General features: G+C 41.0%; 1 long non-coding RNA gene across 1 annotated transcript in view; it reads left to right on the top strand.

The window, feature by feature from the left end:
* Positions 1-14,843, top strand: part of LOC131901069 (uncharacterized) — a 124,867-nt gene extending 110,024 nt beyond the window's left edge. Inside the window, exon 3 of the long non-coding RNA XR_009376330.1 lies at positions 14,746-14,843. This is a non-coding gene — a long non-coding RNA (uncharacterized LOC131901069). The remainder of the gene's footprint in view (positions 1-14,745) is intronic.
* The last annotated feature ends 8,783 nt before the right edge of the window (positions 14,844-23,626 follow it).

Here is a 23,626-nt window from a genome sequence, read left to right as displayed (position 1 = left end):
CAAATCCATAGCCTCTGGCTTTCTGTGGGAACAAAAGCAGAGACTCCTTTCCAAAGCAACATATCCTTACATCCAAATTTTGAAATCAAGATATCTTTAAAATATGCGTATTGGTTTAACTCAGCTTCCTTTACAATCACATATCTCTCTGCAGTTAAGAATCCCAAAAACAACACAATCCAGATTCTCTGTGTAATATTCATCTTTACGTGGCTTATTTTTTATATTTTTATTCTCTTTAAAGACTATTTTTTAAAACTATGTATTTGTTTCTATAACTGTATATATCACCTTTTTTGTCTCTTTCAAGCCTACGTATATTTTACACACATTGTAAACTATTACATCTGAATCTGTCTTATTGTGAATCTATTGCTTTAAACTGCAGCAGCTGTGGCTGCTGGCTCCACCCACCTCAGCTTCCCAACATTTCGGTGTTATGTTTACCACCAGCTCTGGGAGCTATCGTGGGTCTCTATGCTTCTATCAAAGCAGCATGTAGCCCAGAAACCTCTTTTTTTGTTTTATACTAGCAAAAGCTAAATCCACCATGCAGCTTAATGTGCCACTTGCAGAGGCCTCATTTACACCATAGGCAGGTCGAGCGTGCATGCCAGGAACCCACAAGTAACTCAAACCAGCAGCTGCCGCTCATTTGAGAGAGACGATTAGGAACTGTTTTTAGCTCTGTTTTAGAATCTTTTCTCAGTTTTTAGGTGGAAACTCTTGACACCACGTTGGACGCCATTTGTAGCTAGAGTTTTCCTGCCTGGCCCACAGTCAGGACAAATCTCTCTCACCTGCCAGTCCCACAGCCTCAGACCCAACCAAGCAAACACAGAGACTTATATTGCTTACAAACTGTATGGCCGTGGCAGGCTTCTTGCTAACTGTTCTTACAGCTTAAATTAATCCATTTCCATTAATCTATGCCTTGCCACATGGCTCGTGGCTTACCGGCATCTTCACATGCTGGTTGTCATGGTGGCGGCTGGCAGTGTCTCTCTCACTCAGCTTTCCACTTCCCAACTTTATTCTCCTCCTTGTCCCACCTACACTTCCTGCCTAGCCAATGGCCAATCAGTGTTTTATTTACTGACTAATTAGCAACACATTTGCTATACAGAACATCCCACAGCAAAGGTTTAAGGAGGCAATAGTATCTTATGGCATGCATTCCCCATATGTAAAGCAAATGTTAAACTCTTGGTCAACATATAATAGGATTGTACCACAGGATTGGTGGGAGCTGGCACAAGCTGTTCTGGAACCCAGTCAAAGGCTTCAGTGGCTAACTTGGTTCAAGGATGAAGCTAAAAACATAGAAAAACAGTGGAGGGATAAAGGAATACAAGTCTGCCAGCATCAGCTTATGGGAGAAGGTCAATATGCTTCAGCACCAGCACAATGTTTATATGATGTCCAAACCCTAATTTTATGTCGAACAGCAGCCTTGAATGCATGGGACAGAGTTGAGGAACCAGGAAAAAAAACTGAGTCATTTACAAAGGTTATACAAGGCCCAAAAGAATCTTTCACAGATTTTTTACAAAGACTGGCTTCAGCAGTAAAGAGAATGGTCCCAGATTCAGAAGCTGGTAGGATAATAATTGAAACTTTGGCCTTTGAGAATGCAAATGCAGCATGCAAAACAATAATCAGGCCATTAAAGGCAAGATCTGCACCTTTGGAAGATTGGATTAGAGACACGATTAATGTTGAAACTCATGAGCATGATGATACGTGGGTAGGAGAAGCAATTTCAAGAGGTTTGAGGAATGTTAGATGTTTTGGATGTGGAAGGCAAGGACATTTGAAAAGGGACTGTAAACAGGTCATTCCTAGAAACAATGTTTCCTCAAGGAACAATGGCAACAGAATGCCCCTTCCTTCTGGAGTATGCAGAAGGTGTGGTAAGGGAAAACACTGGACCAATGAATGTAGATCAACAAGGGACAGACAGGGTAATCCTTTGCCTCAGTCTTCGGGAAACTCCCAGAGGGGCCTCATGCAGGCCCCAATAGCAAATCCAGTTCAAACCTTTCCTGCAGTCATAGAGGAAACCCCTACTCAGAGCAATTAAATAACAAAATGCCTATTGGAATAAGTCATGCTGGTCAGGATGATGAAACAGAGAGAATAGAAAATTCAGGAGAAAACATAAAGAAAATTTTTTGGCAAACTTCTATTAATGAACAAAGACCAAAATTATCGATAAAAATAAATGATGTTTTGTTGTCTGGTCTGGCAGACACAGGTGCGGATGTTACCATAATTGAACCAGAATTTTGGCATCCAACTTGGCCTCTTCAGGAGGTAAACGTTCAACTGTTAGGAATTGGGACATTAAATCCTACAGGTCAAGCAGTTATAGAAAGATCAAACAGAACTCTAAAGGATATGCTAAATAAACAGAAAGGGGTAACAAAAACCCCCAGAAACAGACTGCATAATGCTCTATTAACTTTGAATTTTCTTAATGACTATGAGAAAGGAACAACAGCTGCAGAGAGACATTGGATAATAGAAAAAACTACAGAATTAAATCAGCCTATATACTTTAAGGATGTGCTGACCTCAGAATGGAAACCAGGGTATGTGTTACGTTGGGGACGAGGTTTTGCTTTTGTTTCTACAGGAGAAGATAAGTTGTGGGTACCATCAAAATTGATAAAGGTTCGATTTGAACAAGAGAAACCTCTTAATTAGAGGAGGTGATAGTTCATCAACCAACATGAACATCCAATTTAAACTAACTTATACCAGTAACACATGTCTTTTCATTTAATCAGATGGTAACTTGCCAAAAAGGAACATCCCCAAAAATTAGTCTTGGGGAAAGGTTTTTGTTTTTGTCTTTTAGGAGAATGGAGGTTAAGGAATCTGAAGAGTACTGGACAAATGAGACATCTGATCAGCTTTGAATTACAAGGTGCTCAGAGTAATTTTGAGATGACTAGCTGAAATGATCCAGTCTCAAAGACTACTTGAATAAGGACTTGAGATGAACCCTGAACTTTGGCATTATACACAGACTGGATAATGAAGGATATGGTTACCTTTCCTAGAATTTGACAATTAATCTAAAATTTTTCTTTCAGGATAAAGATAACTTCGCCCATACTCAGTAGGAAGCATTTTTAAGAATATGACGCCCACATTCCCAAAGAGGTGGTGTGGGGCAGGTGGTTTTTTGATCTCTTTAATGGGTTTTGGGTCTGGGATAATTTTCGTTGTTTAGGGGGTTGGTTACAAGTTGTTGTCAAGGGTTAGGAAAAAGGCTAAGCAAAGGAGATTAGATTTAAGGTTCTTATTTAAAAAAAAAAAGAAGAAAATGACAATTACTAGTTTTAAGTATTTTACATTGGATTGGATTGTTTTATACTGTATACAAGTTATATATATTGGAATTGATATTGTTAGAAAATGCTATATGTATATTTCTAATTGTACTTATACCGTTCATTTAACGATGCAATTTTCTGATCCTTGAATGTGATTATTACCAACTATTAGGACATAAAGAAATGAAAGTTAGTTAGTTATAGTTGAAGATTGGTTAGTTATAGTTGAAGATTAGTTAGTTATAGTTGAAAATTAATTAGGATAGAAAGTGAATTAGATACATTTTGGACTTGACAAAATAGGATAAATAATGAAATTGTTTTCTCTGAATTTGTCAAATACAAATGGACTAGAAATTATTTAGACATTGTATATAGTTATTGTACTTTTGTATGTAGTTTTTCTTTTGTTAGTTATAACCTTTTTCTTTTTTTTCTTTTTATTAAATTAGAAAAGGGGAAATGTGGTGGTATTTTATGTTAATAAATAAAGTTGCATGGGGTCAGAGCTATTAGAGCCATAGCAAGTGCGTGGCAGTGGTGGTGTACGCCTTCAAGGACCTGGAGGGCGGTACATACAGGCAGTGACGAGGCAGTCACATGATTGGGTTTACAACCAATCAGAAGCCAGAACAGAGAGACTATAGAGACAGACACACAGGAAGGAGGGCTCCTCTCTTTCGTAGAGCTCTCTTGGCTGAGAAGGATCCCTGAATCAGAAAGTGTGAGGTCTTGGCTCTGACCTCTTGGCTTTCATCTCTGAATCAGCTCTGTGTTTTCTCTCTGATAAAACCATTGGCTACATCTACACTGAATTACATCTACAAGTATGTTTGGAGTAGAGTGATGTCCTGCCTTAAAATGGGCACACCTCATTAATCCCTCCTTCTTTAATGTTGGTCTCATGTTCACTCACCAATGCCTATCCTCCAAAAGGAATGAAAGCCAAGAGTTCCCAGCATAAAGCTTTGATCTTACCAGTTCCTGACTTCTGAGGCAATACAATTAATATCCTGGAATCCTTGAATTTCAAGAGGCATGACAAGCAGGGAAGTTCTGTTGGTTTCTAGAAACTCCAACTTTCTATTTCCCATTACTGAAAGATTCAGCTCAAGTCCACTTCCTCCAGGAAGCTTCCCTTTTCCTGTACAGAACTCATTGCACCATTCTCCCGATCATTTCTTCCTTGATGTTTTACACAGAGGCTGAAGATCAGCTTTCTTCCATCACTCTCTGTTCTCTCTACCCTCTCCATTCTCTTTCCAATTTAGACTCTTCAGTATGCCATCATGTTCATCAGTAATGGTGAAGGCACTGAATAAACTTCCCAAAAACAGTGGGTGTTGCCACAACATAGTGACATCACAGAGGATGCCAGGGCTCTCCAGGATACAATAGAATGTCTAGGGAAGAGCTGCAGATGTCATGGGAACTGACATTGCTTCCCTGCTAATGAGCTTTCCTTACACTAGAAGTCAAGTTGACCTTTGCAGGAGCCTCTACTGGAATACAAAGGAAGCTCTTCAGCATCCCCTTCATCCAAAGCCAGAGATCTCTCCCTGATTGAACATCCTCCAGTTCTTTCCCTGTGTAGAACTGAATCTTTATCTCCTACTGAAATTTTATGTACACAAGGTAATAATATCATAGAAATTTATATATGCTAAAGTTCATCATAAGTACCTGCAACTGAGGTGCCTGGCCACACTACTGGAAGCCATGAACTGTGGACTGGTGGCTGTGGAGCCCCCATGAGACTGGACTAGGTCCTCTGGATACAGAAGATGGTTGTTTGGCTTGAACTGTTTGAGAGGCACCCAGGCAGGGTATAGGGATCTATCCATGGTCAATGGGCAGGCTTCTGGAACCCAGTGCCTGTGGTGTGACACCTTGAACAGCCTTGGTTTAGTGTGGATGGTATTGGACCTGCCTAGGCTCAGTGTGTTGGGCTCTGCTGACTGCCCATTGGCGACCTCGATTTGGGGGATATGGGAATGTGGAGTGGCTTGGGAGAGTGGGATGGGGGTGGGTAGAGGGCAGAGGGGGGCTCTGTGGACAGTATGTGGGGTGAGGAGAAAATTTCTTAATAATGAAAAATGAAAAAAACAAAACAATACAAAAAAAAGATGTAAAATTTAAAAAAAGTACCTACATCTCCTTATGTCCTTAGCCACAAGACATTATAGACTTAATAATGACTGAGAAGGACACTTGTTAAACAACTTCCTGATAAAGAGTCTACAGGAAACAGCTAGGCAGAGTTATGCTAGAGGAAGAGGCTGATACAGCCTAGGAACAAGTACCCATAGGAGTGTGAAATGGTCATGGAGCCCAATGAGACTAAAATCTGTGTCATCGGCATGTATGTAGTGGGTTTTGTCCTCTCTGTTCAGTAGCTCAAAGTAGTCTGCTGTTACTGGGTAGTAAAGGTGGTCAGATAGCTGGAGTCTTCCAGACAGAACTTGAGTTTCCCTTAGAGCAAAGGATATTCAGGAAAATCCTTTGCAAGCCCCTTCATAGTTAGAAGCATAGACACTTGGGTTGCACTGGACACTCTAGATCAATGGTTATTTTTTTTTCCAATTCTCTGACCCTTTAAATCTTTAAATAGCATGAACAGTAGTTCCTCGTGTTGTGGTGAGCCCTAAACATAACTGTTTCATTGTTTCTTAACTTTAATTTTGCTACTTTTTTTTAAAAGATTTATTTATTTATTATGTATACAGTATTCTGTCTGTACATATCCCTGCAGGCCAGAAGAGGGCAACGGATATCATTACAACCACAACCATGTGGTTGCTAGGAATAGAACTCAGGATCTTTGGAAGAGCAAGCAGTGCTTTTAACCTCTGAGCCATCTCTCCAGTCCTAATTTTGCTACTGTTATGAATTGTAATTCAAATATTTGATGTGCAGTATATCTGATATGCGACCCCCAATGGGGTGGTGACCCACACAGGTTGAGAACCACAGCTCTGAATGCAGGCAGAAATCTCCTCAAATCCTTTCAGTGATGCTGGGGCAATGTAATTCTTAGTTTTGAGACATGCTTTCTCTGTGTAGCTGTGGAGCCATTCCTGGAATTCACTTTGGAGACCAGGCTGGCCTTGAACTCACAGAGATTCATCTACATCTGCCTCCCAGGTGCTGGGATTAAAGGTGTGCACCACCACCTCCTGCCGATTCTTAGTTTTTATTATCAGACTGAATCAAACTAGTCACCTGGGAAGAGGGACCCTCAATGAGGAAATATATAGATCAGATTTACTTGGCGCATGTCTCTGTCAGATTTTATTGTTAATTGAGATAAGAGTCCCTAAAATGGGCAGAATCATTTCATTGTCTGCAACCTGTACTGTGTACATATGAAGAAGCTAGAGCATAAGCATAAGCAAACTGGCAGCATGTGTACATTTGTTTATCTCTGCTCTTGGCTGTGGATGTGATATGATTAGCTGAGTTCCTACCTCAATTTCCCAAAAGTGGAACTATTACCTGGAATTGTGGGATATGATCACTTCTTAACATTCTAAGTTGCTGTGCCTGATAACTCAGTGTAATAAAGATGTTAAGAAAGCACTCTCTGACAGAGGAGTTTTCACAAGTCAGTGAGATGTGTATTTCATGAAATGCTCAACAGCACCATATCTGTCTCCGAGGAAGAGATCCTACTTCCTCCTGAACCCAACCTGTGTTTCCTTGTCAAAGTTTTACAAAGACACAGAGACACCCATAGACTCACAAACCACTTCACCCTGTCAACAAACGTCCCCTGATATTGTCTTACCCTATCAAGTACAATGCTAAATTCTTCCACTGTGTTATATACAACAAGCTAGACATCAATGAATGAATTTTTCTTTGAATTTCCTGACCATTAAACTTTTCAGATATGGGGAATTGGGTCTGAATTCACAGTCTTGACTTTGAATTTCAATCTTAAGCTATGTCCTTCATTGAAGGTCAGAAGATGCTCCTTAAACCTGAGAGCAAATAGCACCTTAAATTCCAGGTATGTGTGGGTGTAAATAATGACTGGCAGTGTGTCCACTAGTTACCTTAGGTTGGAGATTAACTCCAGGGCTGATGTACACACACCCCTTTGAAAATTTCTCTGTATCCCTCTAACTTCTGTGCTTCTTCATCAAGGTTTATGTAAACAGATTTTTGACGAATTTCCTCCTTCAAAGGTAAATAGACCTTATCCGATGTGAAAAGTCACTTTGATTTTTTTTTCCTTCTCCTCCTAGGACATGAAAAAGGCCTTTTTGAGCTACATCAAAGGCTATCCAAGGAGAATAAGGTCTGAAATAACCAGAGGTACAGGTTTAGAATGCAGGTCTGTGGAAAAGAGTGCAAAACAAGGGCAGGAGAGCAGGCACACACAGGAAATTCTTGGTTATGTCTTGGCAGTTTAGCCTCTCTGCGTGTCAGTTTCTTCTACCTAGAGAAGTTGGGTTACACCATGGAGATGGGTGTTGTTACAATGCATGACTTATAAAATCACTTCCTTCATAAGTGGGACTTTGTTTGTTTGTTTGCATGTGTTTTTTTGGTTTTTTGTTTTTTTTGGTGAGGGTGATATGCTAGCATTTGTATGAGCTAAGCTGCACATCTCTTTCTGGTGAACGTCTCTTTCTGGGAACAGAGGAATCAGATCATAAACTTATAAAAAGTGCTGAAAATGATGCTTTAGAGCAGAGAATCACTTCACTTGGTTGAAAAAATTAACACTTCATTTCATGACTGTTACCAAATATTGTGTGTGGCTCCTGTCCTTTGCCATTTCGAAAGAGTCACCAGCTAGCTATTCTTTATTGATTAACTACTTTCAGATGCTAAAAGCAAAGAAGACCTCTCCTCTTTGAAAGTTATATTTAAAGGTAATTTCTTGTCATATGGAACCTGAGATAAAGTAATTACTGATGGTCACCTTTAATCACTCAGGAGGCAGAGCCATGCAGATTTCTGTGAGTTCAAGGACAGCCTGACATACAGAGCAATATTCAAGACAGGCACAAAAAGTGAAAAGAGAAACCCTGTCTTGAAAAAACAACAACAACAACAATAATAATAATAATAATAATATTTACTGATGCTCATTCTCATTTTAAAGTTCCTTCTCCATAAGGAAGTCTGTCAGCCATCAAAGGCTTTTGGCCCTTTTGCTTCTGTTAATTGCTGTTGGCTCTTGCATCACTGATGCCTTAACTCAATGATAATTCCTGTCTGGGTACCACTAAACTGATGATCGAAAATCCCAATGTCAGCCCTTGGACCAAACCCATAACAAGCTTGCAGATCACCACAACCAAATAAGGAGAGGCTCATTTTGCCACTGATAATGGGAAAATGGTCTCTGTTTAGAACAATGTCTGCATGGCTATTCCCAACTCTGCAACCTCACTTAGATGCCAATGGCATCCAGCTTCCTGATCCCACTAGAAGATACCTGATGAGCAATACTTCTGGCTTAAATCCCCTATGTTAATGTTAAGATTTTAAATCACACAAAAGACTCTTGCATCCTGGTCCAGTGAGTCTCCATGATAATCTCCTACCCTGATGATGGAGGTTTTTTTTTTTTTTTTTTTTACCAATTAGAAACATCTCCAAGATTTGAGATCACCCACTACTCAAGGGGGGAATCATAGGACCAAGCAGATGGTATAACAGGCTGACCAGTCTTCTCTCAGAGATCAGATCTCAATTTCAGTTTCCTGAGACCTGGCAGGCAGTTTCTGATGAGAAGTCATAAACAAAGGACAATTAATTACTAGTGCCTCTGACCACAAAGACAAGGGAGACAGGACACACCAGGCCTGGAACTCTGAGCTAGCCCCTATGGTCAATGCACTAGGCCAGCCATCTTTGACAGAAGATCATTGACAAAGCCTAGAACTTGTCCAGGCCTGTACCAAATAGGAAAACTATAGCCTGATCAACAACTAACTAGCCCTGGCAAATTAAAAGTTACTAACATGATTGCCACTAGCATAAGTCTATCACATCTAAGATGAGCTGACTTCCTTCGACACTCACCTTCAGCTGTGATTAAAAGGAGGGCATACATCTCTCACATTCTTCGCCATCTTGCCTTTACATAGGATGGCAGGCCCCAGGATCCTGGAAACTTTCTTGAGATAATAAGCATTCTTGCTGATTGCATACATGATGGTGGTCTTATATGGGACTTCTCCATGATGCTAGCAGAGCTACATCCCCAGCAGATGTTTGTTTACTGTGATGGCAGGGATGGAACTAGGGCCCTTACCATGTCCAGTGAGCACCATACCATTGAGTGATGACAGCCTGACATTTTTGTTTATAAACTTTGACATGTATGCACGCTGCCTGATTTGCTTAACACAGCCATGTCCTCAGGATGACAGTGTCTTCATGGAGTCCTCACTGTTAGACAAAGTCCAAGATGGCTGGACACTCAGAATGTTGGTGTCCCGACTGTTGGAAGTAGCAGGAACATCAAGTATGTGTCTTTGATCAAACCTATTTTCTAGCCAGCATGGTGGCACATTCTTGTTTCCATGCACTTGGGAGGCAGGAGAATCTGCTGAAACCAGGAATGTGAGGCCAGCTTGATAAACACAGTCAGGCACTGCATCCATGTCCAGCTGCACCCATAAATCATGCATGCAGACATCCCCAGCCAGGGAAGGAAAGTCATATGGCACACCAGAAACCCAGAGAGACCTCGGCTGCTCTGATGGGGCATTTGTGCCTGAAGAGGCAGGGCAAGGAAGGCAGCAGAAGATACTGGTTTGCATTGAGGGGCTGGACCCAGGAGTATTCAGAGGCATGGAGGGTTTGTGTTTGAAAGACCCAGCAACAAACCAGTGTGTCTCAGCCTGGAGTGACCCTTTAAGGAAAAGGAGCTCTGAGTCCTGGGCCCAAAGCAGCCAGTGGCCCCATGATCTATGCTGCTGCTGGATGCTGGATTAAGGAACAGGGCCATGTTGGGATTTGCTATAATCAGAAAGTTCAACACAGTATCTAAAGCACAGCAAAGGACCAAAGGAGAACTGGCAATGAGAGCAGAGGTCTTACAGTGCTTATATGAAGCACATCAGGGAAGTAGTGTGCAGGTGAAAGGGAGCAGCAAGCAGTGTCTGTGGAGCTGGGGCAGCCCAAGAGTTCCCAGAGCCCAGGGGCCATACAGGGGTTAAGCATAATGGAGCAGTAGAATCTCCCTGGACAGGGAGTCCTTTTTTTCCAAGACAGTCTCCATTCTGATAAAGACTAAAGGGCTGAGCCTATGAGATGAGGGAAAATAGTAATGAGGGAGGGACTGCAGAGTGGGGGGAAAGAATGCAACCATGAGTGAAGCAGCGCCATTGAAGGGCCATGGGTGAGGCTGTGCTATAGTTGGGTCTTGCTGGCCTCATGCTGGGCCAGGCCAGATGGTGACAGGAAGGGATCTTTTGTTCTCTGCTGATTTAAAGAATAAGAAGTCAGGAAATTCAAGATCTCAGCAGTCAGCCAAGCTTTACTAGGGATACACTAGCTGATTTTATGTCAGGTTGACAAAAGCTAGAGTCACCACAGAGGAAGCAAGCCAGTATGCAGCACCCCTCTATAGACTCTGGATCAGCTCCTGCTTCTAGGTTCCTTCCCTGTTTGAATTCCTGTCCTGACTTCCTTCAATGATAAACAGTGATATATGTGTATAGGCCAAAAACCTTTTTCTCCCCAACTTGCTTTTTTTTAATTCATGGTGTTTCATCACAGCAATAGTAACACTGACCAGGACAAGGAGTGAAGTACAAAACAGAGATGGACGCTACCAAGGAGGAGCCAACATGAGATAGTGTGGAGTTTTTTGTTGCTTTGGCTTTTTCAGTTGTTGTTGTTTGGGGGAAGGTGGGGGAATGTGCCCATGAATGTAGATGCTTCTGGATGCCAGTGAGGGCATTGAATCCCTTAGAACTGAAATGGTTGTGGGCCTCCATGCGGGTGCTAGGAACTGAACTCCAGTCCTCTGCAGAAGCAACAAGCACTAAATCACCATGGCATCTCTTCTGTCCCCTTTTTTAACAATTACACCAATTTACATGAAGTGATGTTCTGGGGAGATGCCATGGGAACACATGTGGAAGTCAGAGGACAGCTGTTGTTAGTTGTTTCTTTCCTTCCACTTGGGATTTAACTGAGGATGTCAGGTTTGATGGCAAGTCTTCTACCCAATGAGCCATCCCAATCAATCCTTCTACCCAATGAGCCATCCCAGAGGCTCTAGTTTTCACTTTTTAGGATGTTTCTATCTTTTACTTAATGTTTGCTCCTTCTCCAAGCACCAGCATACAAGAGGCATTCTATCAATGGCTTGTAAACACTAAGTATCATATAAAGGTTACTACATGCAGTAGCTGCCCTGTGCATACCTGGGGAGATTGAAGGAGCCAGTCCGCAGGTAACAGAAGGGTTGATGCTTTTCCTGTCATTGAGCATGAAGAGCCAGTGGCCCTAGCTCTCCATTGTGTGGTCCTGGTCATGTTCTGTGTCTTCATGGTGCAGTATTCATGTTCTAGGACAAACACTGTGTCATTTGCAGAAGGAAGAGTGGTTGAGTCCAGATTCCGGCAATACCAGAGGAAAACAAAGAAAGTAATGGAGTCCTTTACACCTGAAGCCACTGTGAGTGGGTGGGGGTGGAGGGCACATGGGCAGCCACAGCCCCATCCAGAAGGACACCATTTGGGCCTTTTCCAGGTACCTGTGGCCTCCAGGTTTGGGCATAGTCATGAGTCCCAGCATTAGTCAGTCTCCAAGATGTGTGCTCGCATGTCATTTGTGGGCCCTCTTGGTTTTTCGGACCTCTATTCTGTTAAGTCTCTCCTCCAGCACCATCCCTTCTGTAACTCAGGAGGCTCCTTAGTGATGGGCACTGAGAGTGGGCATTTGGTGGAGGTCACAAGCACATCTGGCATGGGAGATTTTGCTATTCCAACCAGAATGGTGTAAAATGTACAACTTTGGTGATGTTCATTTCTGGAATTTCCTGTATAATATTTTCAGCTCCAATGCTTAGTGAGAATAGGGAACACATATTTAGGTTAGGGAGTGTCCTGGAGAGATCAGTCAGCTGCCAGTGTATTCCTGTGGTGACAACTCACCCCTGGAGCATAGGCTTTCTTATTGTTTGGCAAAGTCAGTGCTCACTGCTAAGCACAGGCAAGGTCATCGTCTGATATGATGTTTATGATAATCCAAATGTTATGTTTGCCTCTGCCTAGACTGTGCCTTGGGGAGGGTAGTGTTGTGACTGGATGTCCGCCTTGAGGAAAATCATTTTCACATCATTCAGCAGACAGCTTCCCCAAGCTGATTATCTTTGCTTCTATTCTTGTTGCTGATGCTGCCTTGAAGGCTTGGCTGGCAGGAGTTTTGGGTCTGGTGCATCAACAGAACCCTGCAGCTGAGTTTCCTCCAGACCCCAGCTGGTGGCCCCTAGATCTGACAGGAGTCTTGAGTGTCTATATTGTCATGATAATGCCTGCAGCTTTCTCCTGAGGCTGAGTGGATTTCAGATGGTGTGGCCTAGGGAGGTGTCCTCTGACTGGTTGAGGATTCTTGGAGGATCTGATCTCCATGTCCTGAGTAAAGCCACTTCCAGTTGAGCAGCACTTCCGATAATGAGGCACTGAGCACCTGGATCTGAAATTCAGTGTTCTCGAACTCCAGATTTCAGGTTTTGGATTAAGGGTGCTCAGCCTGTTTTGTGTTTCCATTTCTCCCAGAAGCTGCCTCATAGAGACCCATATTTTGCTGCAACCAAACCTACCCAGTGGTTATTCAAACTGCCACACCATTTCCCATTTTCCTCAGGCACACTGGGGCAGTCCTTTTGGTCAGGTGCTCCAGTTTCTCCTCTAATTTCAATTGCCACATCAGTTGATTGTGGGCATTGCCCTCTACTCATTGCTTGTCTTCTGTGTGTGTGTGTGTGTGTGTGTGTGTGTGTGTGTGTGTGTGTGTGAGACAGGTGAGACCTTGCCAGATTGTACAACCCTATATGCAAACATGGATACCAGAGAGAAATAACATGTATCTTCATTTTGTGACAGGGTTTCACTGAACTACATGCTCTCAGGATACTTTTATGTCTTTCATCTCTTGCTGGGCTTAGAGGCTTCCATGACATTCCAGGATTTGTTTTTATGTAGGTGCTGAGGATTTAGACTCAGGTCCTCAGGATTGCAGAGTGACTGCTCAAACCCTCCGAGTGTCTCCACAGCTCCACTTATTGGTCATTATATTCTCATATCATTGCTCACCTTTCTGTTCAAATATTTTCTAAGTTGGACATTTTCTCACTACTCTCTGAGCATTTATTTACAGCCATTTGCCAGCATCTGTAACCAGCAGTTGTTTCTTGATGAGCACAATTTCCTGATTTGCTTTCAAAAAGACCGATATTCCATTATGCAGTTTTCTTTTTCTTTTCCAGACAGGGTCTCTCAACATAGTCCTTACAGGCATGGAACTCAGAGTTCCATCTGCTTCTTTCCGCCTGAAAGCTGGGATTAAGGTCTTGGGCTACCATATCCAACCCTGTTTGTTGGTCATGTGTGTTCACAGGCCTGTGGAGATGTAACCCAGGACTTCCATATTCCAAGTGAGAGAGCAGAAACTTCCCATGGTTTGACTTTCTGGAATCATGAGTCAGTGTCAAGGGTGTGCTGATATTGAGGGTCATCATGGCACTTAACACCATGTCCTGCCTTACCATGTGGCTATTCTCCAGTTTCCTAAAGGGCTTCATGCATGATATTTAGTGGTGGTATCTGGTTACAAAACATGGCATTTTCACTCTGAAATTATTAAGGATATGCTTAGGAAACATTTATTATTATGTATTTAATTTTTGGTTTGGCTTGTTTTTTTAAAAAACAGAGTAGCTGTATGTATCCCTGACTGTCCTGGTACTTGGACTGTAGACCAGGCCGCAAACTCAGAGATATGTCTGCCTCTGCCTCCTGAGCTGGAATTAAAGGCATGTGCCACCATCACCTGGCTGAAACATTTTGATTAGCATTGATTGTGCAAATACTGAGTTTTGTGGTGACATTTTAACACATGACATTTTTATTTTATTAGGGTCAGGGTTCAATTCAATATGTCCATAGAGCTGTCAGAGGACAACTTATGGAAATTGATTCTCACTCTCCACCACACTGTCTCTGCAGATCCAGGATTGGGGGCCAAGCACCTTTACCCACACACTGAGCCATCTCAGTAGCCCCAATTTTTGTTTTGACCTTTTCATGATAAAGTTGTATATAGGATGCACACATGCTAGGAAAGCTCTCATTCAGCCAACCCTCCATTTTTTTGAGACTGCCTCATGGTGACATTTTCCTTTCTTTTTTTGCTTCTCCAACAGAAGCAGTCTATCACATGATCCATTGAACTCCCAGCAGATCTGACAGCTCAGCCTTCCTGCTCCTCCTGCATGAAAGGCAAAGTGCCTCTACTCACCATGGCATTGCTGATGGACTACCACATGGTTCCCTATATCTTAATTAGAGGAGAGCCCTTGATAAAACTCATAATCTAACTCCCACTGGTGCTCCTGATTGTTAGGCTTGCCCCAACTTTCTCAATAGCTTGTCTCTAACAGGGCCTCAGGGCAGTAGCAGCTCCTCTACTAGGTAAGCAGAGATCAAATGACTAAGGCAGCACAGGCCTTCACAGCTCTGGATTCCACCCCAGGGCCAGATGGGGCTTTGGTCTGGGAAATATATATTTTAGTAGAAACTATTCCAGTCTCTCATAGCACTTTCTGTTCCTCTTCCAAGAGATGTGTATTCCATTACACAGTCACCAGCCAGTGCAGCCTACCATTTCCTTTATATCTCAGAAATCCTGCAGCCAAACTTAAGTCACATAAAACAGTAACTGCTGTTAAAGGAAAGAGAGACCATGAATTAGAAAACAATAAAGTGTCTATGGAAAGGCTAAGAAGTAGAAAAGCAACAATGGAAATGATGTAATATAATTACCAAAAACTATTTTAAAAAAATAGCGAGAAAGAGGAGGGTTTATATGAGCAAGAATTGTTAAGATCAAGGTTGGATAAAGCACGGGGACGAATAGCCAAACAAGTGGAAACACATGAACTATGATCCAATGGCCCTCTGAATGGGTGAGATAGTCGATTTGTTTGATCTTTTTTGGAGGCATCCAGGCAGTGGGACTGGGTCCTGTGCTCATTGCATGAGTTGGCTGTTTGAAACCTGGGGCCTATGCAGAGTCGCTTGGCTCGGCCTGTGAGGGGACTAGACCTGCCTGGACTGAGTCTACCAGGTTGATCTCAGTCTTCAGGGGAGGCTTTGCCCTGGAGGAGGTGGGAATAAGGGGTAGGCTAGAGAGAAGGGGAGGGGGGCAGGAAGGGGGAGAACAAAGGAATCTGTGGCTGATATGTAGAACTGAATTGTATTGTAAAATAAAATAAAATTTAAAAAAATTGAAACAGGCTTCATGGCCATGTGCTTCAGAGACTAGGGGTTTGTGTTAGAGAACACCAAGTATTAGTCACACATTTTCTCTCAGGTTGTTCATCTTAAGCCTATAAAATAATAGTTCTTTTAGGCAGGGCTACACCATTTTATCCAGTTCTACTTGGGTCAAACTAGTGTAACTACTGTTGTTTGGTTTTGTGATAAGTTCAGTTCTTTATCCAGATTCTTGATTCCCTGTTCTGTGGATACAAGTGTCCAGTCAAAACAATTAATAATCATCTAAAATACATAAAATTGATTACATCACTACTTATTTCTAATGTGAGCTACAGTCAAAGGCAGAGACCTTTCATGTTCCTTCTTGCCCATCCCTTTCTGTAATGGGAGTACAAATGCTTTATAGTTGGTCAGTGAACTCAATTCTTACACAGGTCCCTCTTCATTTGTAAGTTTGCAATAAAATCAAGAGAAGTTGGAAGACACTCATTTACCAGTCTATATTTTCTTCTCAATGACCAGTTAAGGTCCAGTCTTAAAGCACTTTGCAGAACTTTCTTTCCCCTACTGGGCAGCAGAAGCAGAATTAGGTGTTCAAAGCAATTCTCAACTGCATAGTATGAGGCAAGCCTAAGCAACAGGAGACATTGCTCTAAACAGAGATAATCAACTCACTTGAGAAAAATGGAAAATAATTCTTAATGACCTGAAAACAATAGGGAACAGAAACAAGTAAGAGGTAAGAGCAGTGATGCATTTAAAGAAAATCAAATTCTAACAGTGAAACAAATAATTGTCTTGTTAAAAAAATAAATATAATTGAAAAAACACATGGCTCTATTGACTTTGAAAAAGAGAACACCATTCTCTGGTAGAGGGAATGGTATTAATAAGATACCATATCACCATGCCCCTATGTGCAACATTAGCTGCTGAGACCTGTGACCTGGCACACACAGCTACAGCTAATGGAAATAACCATCACAAGCAGGATTGAAAATATCTGCATTGGATAATTTTTTTGCTCAAATTCAATACTCACGGCCTCAAGCTAACTTTCTCAAATGGTACACCCAAAATCTAGCCTGCCTTCACTCACATGACATGTATCAATACGTGCTGGGGAGTTACCAAATCAATGATCCTCCATAATCAGGTCCATTTCATAATGGTGACTTATGCAGCATTTTGCCTCCTCTGTTTCCCCCAGCAGTGCACACAGTAAACTATTCTTTCTTTTCTAGTCTCTAGGCACACAAAAATCCTTCTCCTGTTACTGAAATGCACAGTTGACTACATAACCCAAATTTTAAAGTTTAAAACTCTGTGGTGTTTGAGTTCGTCAATCTAAAATTGTAGTTGGTTCAATCACAAGGACAGTGAAATTGACTGTGCTCATGGCTACCTGATCAAGCATAAAAATTTTGTCTCAGAAAAAAATTTCTACAAGGCTGGAGGTACTGCTCTTAGAGAATATGCCTCCCCAGGGATAAATTTTTCCACACACCTAAAAGTTTAATGAACAAGAATATCTTAAATAATGACATGCATCAAGTGGTGGTTAATGTCAAAAGAGAAGCCAGTCTGGCACAGATTTTGCATGCTACTTGTGCTGTCATCCTTAAGTCTCTCTTAAGTCTGGCCTGAGGTAGCACATTGAACAATTTAAATAGAGCCAGGAGAATGCAAGTTTAGCCACTTAGGCAGATGGAGATTTATAGAGCAAAATTATTTTTTAGATCATGCAGTATGATCTAAATTCAAATATATCATGATGCATGACTTAAAAGAGAAATACAACATAATGTATAACCTAAAAATCTACATTTAAAGAATGTATCAATGCCACAATTCTCACACAAAGGACATAGAACACAAATACAAAAACCAGCATGGGAAAGTCACCTATTCATACTGTGAATGGTGGTCTCAAATGAACAGCTATTCTGAGCTATTCTAACCTGAGAATAAGGCTTCTTTTGCCTACAAGTAAGCTGGCTCAGAAGACCACAAATGCTTCTATGAAGGACCAGAACAAGTTCATTTTAACTAAGCCCTGACTGCTGCCCAACTCAAGGCTGTGACAATACTGTAGAGAATATCATTTTTCTTTTGTTTTTTTCTGTAACTCCAGTGGCCCTCCTGGAACTCACTCTGTTGACCAGGCTTGCCTTGAACTCAGAGATTCACCTGCCTTTGCCTCTTGGGTGCTGGGATTAAGAGCCTGCATGCACTACCAGAACCTGGCTTTTAAGAATTACTTTTTTTTTTTTTAGTTTTTTTCAAACTAAAAGTTTCTCTGTGTAGCCTTGGCTGTCCTAGAACTCACTCTGCAGACCATGCTGGCCTTGATCTCACAGTGCTCTGCCTTCCTCTGCCTTCCAATTTCTGGGATTAAAGGTGTGCATCACCACCTTCCAGCAAGAATTTTATTTTTAAACTTTGTTTTAAGTATATGGATATTTGCCTACCTGTGTCTCTGTGCAGTACCTGCAGAGACCAGAAGATTGAATCAGAGCCCTTGCAACTGGAGTTATAAGCAACCATGGTTTCCAGCATATGGAGGTAGCTCACTCCCACAGATGGGTGATTGTTGAGTACAATTCATGCCAGCTTGTCCTCAGATACACCTCAGAAATTACTCTGGCATTTGAACTTTGGGCTTTCACACCCAAAGGTCCATCCCTAAAAATTCTTCAAAACTCCACAGCTCTTTGTAGATGCCTGATTGTCTTAGCCTTAGACAGACTTCAGTTCTAGTCTCAGGATCGTCTCATAACCTGGATGTCTTCTAGAGTCACCACCATTCAGAGCTCCAAACTGAATGTTTTGCAGGCATCAGGGAAGCAGAAAGTGATCACATTCAGACAAGTCAGACTTTACGCCTGCAAGTTCCTTTTCTCTCCTTATAGGAGGTATAAACTCAAGAAGGGGAACACCTGACATGTGAGATTCTGGGCTCCAATTGCTGCCTATTTACCACATTGGAGATAAACTCACTCTTGTGACTTGGATTAAATGCTCAACCATCTTTTAAAGACTTTCAGTGTCAGTTCCTCTCCTCTTTGTATTCTTTGTATTTTCTCCTCATTTTGTGGAGATTTGGGTTTAGAAAACTCTTGGATCAGTTCTCCCACTGGCCCTGCAGTTCATGTGGTGGCAGCTAAGGCAGTGCAGCACCATGACAGGTTCAGCATCACACATTCCTCCTACCCAGTGACACCACAATCATTGCCCAAGGGAAGGAGTGGTGAAGTCAGAGCCCAAGTCATGCTCGGTGAGACTGTTATCCAAGCCTGCCTCTGCCAAGGTGGATGCAACACTGGAAAAGGCCATGAGATAAACCATCACACAGAAAAGTGCAAACAAAAGGGAAGAGGAAAATAAAGGCAACAGGCTAAAGTGGCTGACCAACAACTACAGATCTGCCAGCGGAAAGTAGAGACACTGAAAAACAGAGTCCAGTCCCTGAAGTGGAAGAGAAAGAAGCCAAGTCTAACTATCCATCATGTCTTTCAGTATCCCTGCCTCGCTACTTGTAAAATCCAGAGGAATATTTTAACCAACTATTTGTAAATGTGAGTTTTTTAGTAGCTGTATAAACATTTTTAAATGGTGGGTAAAAATCCTATTTCATTCCATATTTTAAGTGTAAATGATTTTTAAGAGGTTAAATCACTTGACAGTTTTTTGTTTTTTTAATACAACCAGAAAATAGCAGGATACTGAATGAGGAGAGGGTGTGACTGTCTCAGGGGTCAGCATAACATTCGATACAGGGGGCTAGTTTTATATCCTACAACACAAAGCATTCTAAATAGTAATTTGAAATCTCTTGGTCATCCATTTTTATCCAGAATATTCTTATTATATCTGGTCTCATATTTCCAGCAGAAATGTTTCCTAAAAAAACCTCCTTGGGTCTTGCCTTGTCAGAACTGTCTCTGGTTATACAGTCCTTTTTCCTAATATTTGTGATAATGTGCTGTAAAAAATGGAGATTTTGAATATGAATTGTATGTGGCATAAAACTGTGAGTCAATGGAATTGATAATTGCAAGCATTTGATTGTTACGTGAGGGCTTAGGGAAAACTTGTCACGTTTAGGATGGACCATCACTGGAATAAGTTCAAAGAGAAACAACACATGGCTCTTATGGATACATGAACACAATGTATGACTCTTGGAGATAGATACGTGTTTCTAAAATTGAAATGACGGTATACTCTGCTCCTCAACCAATAATTTCTCATTTGGGGAAGAGTAAAAACAAATTCTTGGAGCACCAAGTGTGAAGTAGTTTCAGGTTCTATCAATCTTATATTTCTTCTGAGTAACCTGGGCTGGAGTAAAGATGAACTTAGATCAGCCATCCACACCTTACTCCTATTAATGACATGTTCATAGGCTTGAATAGAAGGCTCAACATTGAGGACACTACCATTTATAAACAGGACCTGACTCTCATCCCCTGCTCTCACAAGACAGCTGACAACTGATAATACCTCCAGTCACAGGGGATCAGACACCACATTCTGGTCACCATTGGTACCTAGCAGGAACACAGTATACTAACTTGCAAAACTTATGCACTTAAATTAAATTTCATTCTTTTCTAAGCTAACAGGCATATGAATAAAGCCTTTCTTACAATTTGGAATCACATACATATCTGTCTTTTTACCATTTGCATATCTGGTCTCCTAAGAGGCAAGGCAAATGCACTCAAGTACGTGGAAATAAATTTGATGTAGGTGCTAGAAATTAAACTTGGGTACTACTGAGCCAACTCTTCATGTTACAAATATGTCATTATAATTTCGATGATGAAGATGTTCTACTGCTCTTTCTGTCTTCTGTGAGTTGAAGGTGAAGAAAGTGTCCTGTAGATGGTTGTCAAAGGATTCAATGGATTTCTATACCTCTGTGAATGGACTCTCTATACTTTTTTTTTATTTTCATTGGTAACACACTTCTCATGATGTGAGTAAAGATAACAAAAGCTTTTGTTGAAACCAGTCACGATCCAGCCAGATTATATTATGAAAAATCCCATAATTTGAGATATGCTTTTCTGTTGGAATTTTCTTGAGACAGAATGTGTCCAAATAGGCTGCCCTGGAATTCACTATGGGGACCAAGCTGGCCTCAAAATCACAGAGATTGGCCCAACATATTCTCCCTGTGCTGGAATTATATCCATGCACCTCTAAGTCCAGAAATATGGGTTTCTAAGTGATCTACAATGGAATCAGAACATAAAGGATAAAACAATATTTAAAAAGGAACCATAATTGTTTTGAAGAACAGAATTATTTCTTAAAATTCTATAATTTAAATGGGCAAATCATTTTATATATTCTCAATAATTGGGTTATTTTCCATGCCGGTATTTTCATCCACTTAAAAATGTTTGAACTGCATTTGTTTGTCTATACCTGCCAGGATGTGTATGTAGCACCGAGAAGATAATTTATATTTGTCTGTTTTCTACTTCCCCTATGTGAGTTCTAGTGATGAAACCTATGGAATCATTTAATTGCAAAGGACCGCAATGAAACTTATTCAAATCTAAAAATAATTTATGTATGTGCTGATGTATGAGTGTACATATGTCAACGCCCAAGTATAGAAATAAAAAACAATTGTAGGAGTAGTATGGATCACCCAGAGAAAGAACTCAGGTCCTCAGGCTTAGGGGAAACAAGTTTACCGAATGAGGCAATTCTCTGACATTTGATTGTGGTTCTGAGACAATGTTATAAACAAATGATTAGTCCCCATAATCAATTTTGAAAAAATATGTGGTTGTATAAATATTTTAATATGCAAATAACATTTATTATTCAATTTGTCCTTTATTCTTGTATCCTTTTAAGAAATTAAGTTTATGCCAGGCAATGGTGGCACACGCCTTTAATCCCAGCACTTGGAAGGCAGAGTCAGGCGGATCTCTGTGAGTTCGAGGCCAGCCTGGGCTACCAAGTAAGTCCCAGTAAAGGCGCAAAGCTACACAGAGAAACCCTGTCTCGAAAAACCAAAAAAAAAAAAAAGTTACCTTTCATCTCCTCTAGAACTTTGAAGATGCTCTTCAGTATTATGGTCTTCCCAATTGTATCCTAAAACATAGTACCAGAAAATATATGTTATTTTCTTTAAAACTGTCCAAAATTTATGTTACTATCTTCAGTGAAACTTAGAATATGACTGATTTATTCACCTAATATTCTTTCTCAATCAAATTACAGAGGAACATCCAAAACCTAAGGACAGTTGTCCTCTCATTTTAATATGTGAAGAAAACTCTATCTTACATATAATAGTGAGGTTCCTGTAGGTTCCAGCATCACATTTTTTGTACAGACTCTTCTGGAAATGATCCAGTAAAGTCCACTCTTCCCAAGTGAAATCGACATGCACATCATCATAGGTCACTGCATTCTAAAATATCCCATACATGTGTACAAGAGAAACCATAATACTTACATCATTGTAAATGTATACTTCTTTGAGTGTATAGTCATATAATTCTGATGCTCCCCACACTTACTTCATGACATACAAGTTATATGTAATCAACCAGTCCCTTTAGAAGGAAGCTGAATAGGAGGATCACTTCTGTCATTTCTGTACCCTTTGAATGGGATATCACCTTGCAAGAGAAATGCTTATTAACAAATATAGGGAGACAAGTAAACAAATCAACAGTACAGAGTACACATCAGAGAAATTGTATCAACAATTACTAACTATAAGGAAAAATAAGATGGACAAACTGGGTGTATTGGCTCATTCCTTTAACAGCAGGACTCAGAAGGCAGAGGCAGGTATATCTGCGTCTGAGTTGAATCCCAGCCTAGTCTATGCAATCAGGTCTAGGAAAGCCTATAGTACATGTTAAGACCCTGTCTCCCAAGCAAAAATCAGCAGAACAAGAAAGAAAGAACTAAGAAATTTTTACTGAAGTTCCTACAAAGAGTTATGCATTTACTTTAGTTTTGTATTCCTCAAGAATCCTGAAGTGCCACAATTCAAACTATAACATAAGTAACAATTTACCATAAAGTAGTGCATGTTTAAATAGTTACAAATGGAAAGAAGAAAGCATTAGCCGTATAAATGTTGACCATAAATAATCAACACAGATTATGAAAGAGAGATGGCAAGCTAGTAAAGAGCTCTTGCTGGTCTTGCTTAGAGGTGGGCTCAATTGCCAGTACTTATATGAGGGAACACAACTATCCTTTATTCCAAGTTCAGGGTTACTGAGACCATCATTTTTTTTTTTCGAGACAGGGTTTCTCTGTGTAGCTTTGCGCCTGTCCTGGAACTCACTTGGTAGCCCAGGCTGGCCTCAAACTCACAGAGATCCACCTGGCTCTGCCTCCTGAGTCCTGGGATTAAAGGCATGCACCACCACCGCCTGGCTGAGACCATCTTTTGATCACTGTGATGATCAGGTACCCACATGGTGCATATCCATGCATTCAGATAAAATACTCATATCCATTTCAAAATTCAAAACTAATGTAACAGGCAGGAGGAAGTACATGTACCTGCAATGCAATGACTCAGAAGGCTCAAGAATGTTAATATCATGAATACATGCCAAATAGAGAAATAGAATGATAACCTGTGTCAAATTTAAAAATTTAAGATATGTGTGGAGCTCAGTACAACAGCATATGCTTGACATTTACAAAATCCTACATCCCAGGCCCATCATCCAATAATATAAAAACAAAACAGCCAGGAATGTCCACACACATTCATCTGTGGACTTGGGAGACAGAATCAGGGGGGAT

The sequence above is a fragment of the Peromyscus eremicus genome, unplaced genomic scaffold (genome assembly GCF_949786415.1).
Source record: "Peromyscus eremicus unplaced genomic scaffold, PerEre_H2_v1 PerEre#2#chrX_unloc_2, whole genome shotgun sequence".
In the NCBI taxonomy this organism is placed as follows: domain Eukaryota; kingdom Metazoa; phylum Chordata; class Mammalia; order Rodentia; family Cricetidae; genus Peromyscus; species Peromyscus eremicus.
This window is presented reverse-complemented; position numbering and strand designations above follow the sequence as displayed.